Here is a 6,704-nt window from a genome sequence, read left to right on the forward strand (position 1 = left end):
ATAGATAGCTCATGAAACCTGAAGTCCAGAAGCACAACTGAGTCTTGGGAAAACCTGGAGCCTGACTCTCTAAAGTGCCTCCTCCCATATTCTTTCTCTCTCTCTCACTGCCTCTGTCTTTTTCTCTTTTCTTCCCTCCTCCTGCCCCCTCTTCCCTACATCTTCATGTTCTTTCCCTGTCTCTCATCCTTGCACTACTCTTTGTGCTCTCTGCACTCCAGATGGGACCTTACCTGACCTTCTAATCAAGGACGCATGCTATCCTGTGGTTACCTTGTTAAGTCATCTGAGACTCACAATTTGGCAGGGGGACAGGGAGTGGAAATCACGTGGGAGTATCACTTGGAGATTTTGCCAATCACTACCAGAGCTCTCAGAAAAGAGGATTGACAGGCAGATTCCCCATGTGTTTTTTGCTAATATATAATTATCCATCTGTGTGTTCTTGCAGTGACCAAATACAGATTTTTAAAATCATCTCATGGAGGGGGGCACCAGGTAGACTGATGGTTAAGGTACTGGACTCCCACATGGCTGACTGTGGTTGGAGTACCGGACCGGGTGGTTTGAAACTCATGCCAGGTGTATATGTGCACGGCAAAAATCCCAGGAGGAGAAGGGATTGTGGCATGGCTATCCCACCTGGGGGGTGATTTCTCACTTTCCCTCTCACTGTCTCTCCATCTCTCCAGCAAGTGCATTCACCCTATGGTTAAAGAGAGAGAGAGAGAGAGAGAGAGAGAGAGAGAGAGAGAGAGAGAGAGAATTATCACCCAAGGGCATTCTATTACTCTAAGATAAAACAATAATAATGTATTTTGCTATCATATAAGAGTCTTTAAACAGTTCATGAAAAATCTATATTATAAAAACCTATGCATGGTTTAAAGGTTTTTTTTGTACCAAAATAAACTCATATTTTAATTCTATTTTTTTCTGTGGACTTTTTGAAGTTTCCTTGAACTTATTTATGTGCTCCTATGTACTAGGTTCTGTGATAGGTGCTGAAGAAACAAAGACAGTCCCACATCTCAGATTGCTCATATCATATACAGAAGGCAGGAAAGTTAGCCAAGAGTCATCTACATCCTTGGGCACTTTGCAAACTAGTTCTTGACTTCCATTCAATTTAACTCGATTCATTTTCTACATTACAGGCACCCTGAGAGCAAATATAAAAATAAATGCTCTCCAGGAGTTCAGAGTCCAGGGGGAGAAACAGACATATCAACCAATATTAGCAATGCAGAGTAATAAGTCAACAAAACAAGCATGTAAAAGATGCAGACAGAAAAAAAGACAGAAGTGATTATTCATCCTATAACCAGCCCCTACACTGGGCCACAGTAGTCACAGAAGTCTTTGAGGAGTGGATGTCATCTACTCTGGGCTCTGAAGGGTGTTCCAGGCAATGGGTTGGAGCATAAAGACAAGTAATAATGAAACTGAGTGGATGTTTACAGTCATGCTGCTAGAGTGTGAGTGATGGTAGTGGAGGTGAGGAGCTGAGAGTGGGGGAAGGCAGCCATGGTGAGATTGTGAAGGGCATTATGTACCCTAATCAGAAGGGATACATATGATAAAGAGCTATGAAAGAATGTTGGGGAGAGAAACCTATGATTAGATTTTGGTTTTAGTGTAAGAATTCTGGCAGGATCATGGTGAAACTGACAGAAGGGAAGGTCAGGCTAGAGTGGAGGTAGCGAGACCAGTCAGAAAGCTATGACAAGAAGCAGACAAGAGATGATGAGAGTCTAGGGCAAGTCCATGGTTTTTGGGTAAAGCAGAGAGACTAGACATAAAAAGGCTTAGAAAAGAATTTAAGGGCATCAACAACTCATTGGATGTGCCGTGTGAGGGAAAGAAAAAGTCCAGAAATAATCTCAGATTTCTGCCTCAGAAAAACTGGTAGATGATACCACCAATTGAGTGAGAGTGTAGAAGGAAGGGGCACAGTTGGAGGAACAGTGGAGAAAAGAAAAACATGTAAGTAAGAGACAGTTGAGGAATATTTAAAGGAGATTTTCAGAAGAAAGCTGGGTTTCCAATGTCTGGAGCAGAAGGAGAAAGCAGAACTGAAATGTAAATATGAAATCTTGTGGAAATTAGGTGTCAGAACCAAGAGAGAGTTTGGAATTTGCTAAGCAGAGAAAACAGGAGAAGGTATGACAGAACACGGTCCCTCATTATCATTAGAGTAAAATGGAAAAGACTTACAAGCTAAGAGAAATCCAAAGGAGATTTTGAAAAAAGTGGGCAGAAGTATCAATTGCTGGAGAGTGACTAAGCAAAGATTAGAAAAGGATTTGGCAGTTAAGAGGTTAAGAAGTAACTGAAATTCTTTGCCAGGGTGTCTTTTCCTGCATACTGGGGACTGAGAGGCCAGTTACAGGAGTGGAGTTATGAGTAGACATTGTCCCTTCAAGAAACTTGTCTTTGGAGACTTTCAGAGAATGAAGGTAGTAGAAAGGACTCTGAGTTTTGGAAAAGGGTTTTAATAGTTAGAGTCTTAGCCACATCTGAGAGGAAGGAACCTGTGGAAATGGAAACTGAAAAGTAAGAGAGTCCCAGAGAGATAGGAGGGCATGGATTCTTATTTAGGGTTGAAGGTATTAATCTTCAAACAAAGAAAACATTTCTTTGTCTCATCTTGTAAGAATGACAATGGATGGAAAAAGGTTTTGCTTTAATTTTTTTTTTTTTTGAAAGGAAAACAGGAATTTTAAGCCTTTGCCCTCAATTACTCAAGTATAATGAGGGTCATTTTCAGAGGTGAAGAATCAAGAAAGAAGAAAAGCAAAAGAATGGAGACACTGGCTTATATATTTTCTGTGTGAGTAGATCAAACTTACAAAATGGAACTAACTGGGCACTGAAAACCATTGGGGAAATCATAAATTTATGGAGACACTTATTGAATAGACCAGAAGGTCAAGGGTCTGGCCCATTCTCATACATCTAAATCTGGGTCGGACACACTTCGAATCAGATAATCTAATTTCTAGTTCATGGCTCTTTCTGTTCATGACTAGCTATGAAATTTAGGTACATTAATATAAAACCAATGCAAATAGAATATGGTAAAAGCTTTTAATCTATGGGTTTTGTCGTTGGAGACTGATTGCACTCAGGCTTTCTAGTACTATGTTAGGGGAGGGCTGTCTAGCTGCTCAGTATCTTAACTGAAGGCTAGACAATAGAGCATGGACTTAAAGAGCAGCACAGTTTTGATAAGGATGTTCCAAGGAAGACTGGTTAGACAATCTAATGGGCTCTGAGAGAGTACAAAGAACAACTTGCCCTGGTAATTCTGATGAATATATACACTTCAGATGGTTTTAATTCAATCTTAGGAAGATAGTTTATTTGATTTCTTAAATTTTCTTTTTATTTATTTCTTAAATTCTCTTTTATTCTCTTTGCCACAGTTTTATTTTAAGCAAATCATTTTTTTAAAGAGTCCAACTATATAGTAGCAGACCCCACATAATAGAAATAGCACATAGTACTTTGTTTTCTTTGCTTGACTTTTATCTTACTCTTTTCTATGATGGGCACATTAGAAGTAGCGTCTATGTAAAATTATCTGGACATTCAATTAAAATCAATCATATACAGTTATTAATTGCGTCAAAGGTCATATATAAAAAAAAGATTCATAAACCCCCAATTCTCTATCAAGCCTTGTTGGTTATCTCTAGCTTGATTAAAGGGAATGATACTCATTTGTAAATGCATTTGGCAAACTTACCCTGCTATTGTTTCCATTATTTTGCAAATTACAGACATTGAGATGAAGGCTGTATAATTTCCTAGCGCTTCCTTTATTCCTGCTTGGAAAACTGGTATTGCCCTGGCATACTTCCACTATGCTGTTATTTCATTTGAATACAGCAAATTCTTTATTATGATTAACAAAGACTCCATTCCTCTTTGAATATCAGTCTGCTCATGGAGATGAGTTGATTTTGAGCCCTGCTGTCTCCTTAAATCTCTGCTTCACTGATCTCAAAGATGTTCAAGACAACAGACACCCAAGTATTCCTAAATGACATGTTTTTTGTGTGTTCTTCCTTTTGAATTTGTTATATGTTTAGTAATTTTATCACCGTCTGGAACTTTTTTTCTCCTCTTCTTTCAATTGTCTGATTCTAAATGTTTCCTTCACTCATTCCTTAAAATGAGCCTGAAAATATGCAAGTGGTTGGGCTTAGTAATCTTGCTATTTTTAAGCTTCTCTCTCCTTTAATCTTTGGACTTTTCTTTTTCCTTGTATATTTATGTCCCTAAAATTTTACAATATTTTGTAAGAACCATGATATTAGGTACTTTGGGTCATTTCAAATATACAGAACATTTTCTGTAAGCAATATTTATTTATTTGTTTGTTATTAGAGAGAGATTTTTGCTATAGGATGCATGCTTGTCAGAGAGACAGAGAGAGACAGAGAAACAGAAAGTGAGATATCACCTTCCTCACCCCGCCCTCCCCCCCACCCCCACCCCGGGGATGGCCATGCTGCAATCTTTTCTCTTCCATTCTCTTTTCAGGATTTTGGGCATGTATGCACATGGTCCCGGAGTGTTTTAAGCTGCCTGGTCTGGGACTCAAACTGCAGGAGACTAAGTGGAAGTCCAGCAATATAACCATTATTCCCTCTGTTGGTCCCTGCCCTTGAGCAATATATATTTTTAGTTCATTCATAACCATTATACTGGAATCACTTATTCTAAAATCAAGCTCTCTTTCCTTAAACCTGGTTTGGATGTCTACCCACTGTAATGTTTGTTGAGTAGTCCTCACACTAAGTAAGATCCTTCTAAGATCAGTCATATTTAGAAGAAACTTCTCAGTCATATTTAGAAGAAACTTCATTAAGGAGTTTATATAGACCACAGAGTTTGGTGGAAAGTGCTGGAATCAAAGCAGGTGCATGAGAGTGACTTGGGAGCTCTTCATCCATGATCAAGTATCAATATGCAAAGTTCTTCTTATGCCTCTTTCCTTCTTGTCTTTCCTCCACCCCTGTACCCTCCATTGTATCAGCATCTTTAGTTTCTCCTTGGTACTTTAACTTGGGTGGGCCAAATATTGAGAGTGTGCTGAGTTGAGGGTAGCACAGTTCGTTTCTTCAAGTTGGGTAGGAAGCATTCTGTAAAATGAGGATAACAATAGGAGCGGTAATATCTCACATTTATTGAGAGCTTGGTATGTGCTAGGCATTGTTACATGGATTTTATATGGTTTCTCATAGTCGATCTTCGTAACAGTCTTAAAAGGTAAGTAATACAGTGGATAGGGACTAATGGCAGGATGAGGCATATGCCTCAAGCTCCACACTTACCTGCCAAACAGAAGATGCAGGATTTGAATCCAGGATATCTGATGGCAGAACTGGAACTATACTTGCTTAAGCAGAGGAAATAATCAATGAATTGTTAGCATTTTATATTATTATTCAGATATCTATCTTATATGTATCAAACGGGGTAGGCTAGTTGGACCCTTTCATCTCATTTAAGGTTCACAAAAATCCATGAATAGGGTTTCTGTTTCACAATGAAGGAAACTGGTTCTCAAAGGCTCTCTTATAACTTGCCCAAGATTACTCAACTAGTAAGAAGAGAAACCCCAAACATTGCATCTAATTCCTACTTTTTGTCCCTCTTCAGGGTTTGCTGTAACATCCTCATTAGAGTGAGGATGCTAATAAAATCACATAGATGATAAAAAGCAGGAAGTTGCTGCTTTGAGCTCCCACCTGCATAAGCAGGGCCTTGGTCCTTGAGTGCAGAGTCCATGGGTTCACATGCATGATCTCTTCCTGCTGGTAGTTGTTCCTGCTCTGTAGGGCTCTTCTCACCATAGGGTCATTTGCACCAAAGATCTGTGTCAAAATGGGGAAGAAAGATGAACACCTGTCTTAACCTCAGCAGAACTTATGCCCTGGTGCTTGGATGCTTAGAGCTATTGTTTTAGCATTTTTTTTTAATGTATAAAAAGATGTTTTACTTTTTATTGAAAGGTCCTCTGCTGTCTATGAGACTGAGTGACAAGTGAATGGGAACCAGATCATGGTTCAAAACAATGTGATACATGCCATTCTGTATCCAGAATCATCTCCTGCCCACTGACCAAGATGTGGTTTTGCTCCCTGAGAAAACTCACTGAGCCATTGTCCTTCTTTCTTTGGAATGAATTTCCCCAAAAGACTCTTCTTGAAGTGCCACCTCATCAATTTTCTAAATATATTCTATATTCTAAATCTCACTTAGACTCCCAGGTAGAATCTCTGATGGCTACTTTGGGATTTTGTCTATCCAATATTCAATTTCTCTACCCCAGAGCCCATATTTTCTTTAGGTAAATTGCCCTCTCCCCCAACTGTGTGGTCCTATGGGAGGGTAATGCCTGTTTCCTACTAGAAAAGCTGCAGGGCTACAAAGTGAGCATGTGACTTTGTCTGGCCAATCAGTGCTCTTCCCTGGAACTTTGAATTGTCAGTGATGACACAGAAATGAAGGTGAGCAGCAGAGGGTCATCCCACTGAAAATGTTGCTCACTGACAGGGTGTGGCTCCTGCTGCAGGTCCCCAGGGCTGGACTCTTATTCCCTGGAAGGTCTGCAGTTTCCAAACTTCCAACTGATTCTCTGGGCTCTAGTGTCTTTACAATGAAATACCTCTTATTTGTAAGAGGTAAAA

The 6,704-nt window shown here is 39.5% G+C and overlaps 1 pseudogene; it reads right to left on the reverse strand.

Annotated features, from left to right (window-relative positions):
- Positions 1-5,802, reverse strand: part of LOC102484918 (putative ATP-dependent RNA helicase DDX10) — an 18,506-nt pseudogene extending 12,704 nt beyond the window's left edge.
- Positions 5,803-6,704: the final 902 nt, after the last annotated feature.

Source organism: Tupaia chinensis, unplaced genomic scaffold, assembly GCF_000334495.1.
Source record: "Tupaia chinensis unplaced genomic scaffold, TupChi_1.0 Scaffold146445_1, whole genome shotgun sequence".
Classification (NCBI taxonomy): domain Eukaryota; kingdom Metazoa; phylum Chordata; class Mammalia; order Scandentia; family Tupaiidae; genus Tupaia; species Tupaia belangeri.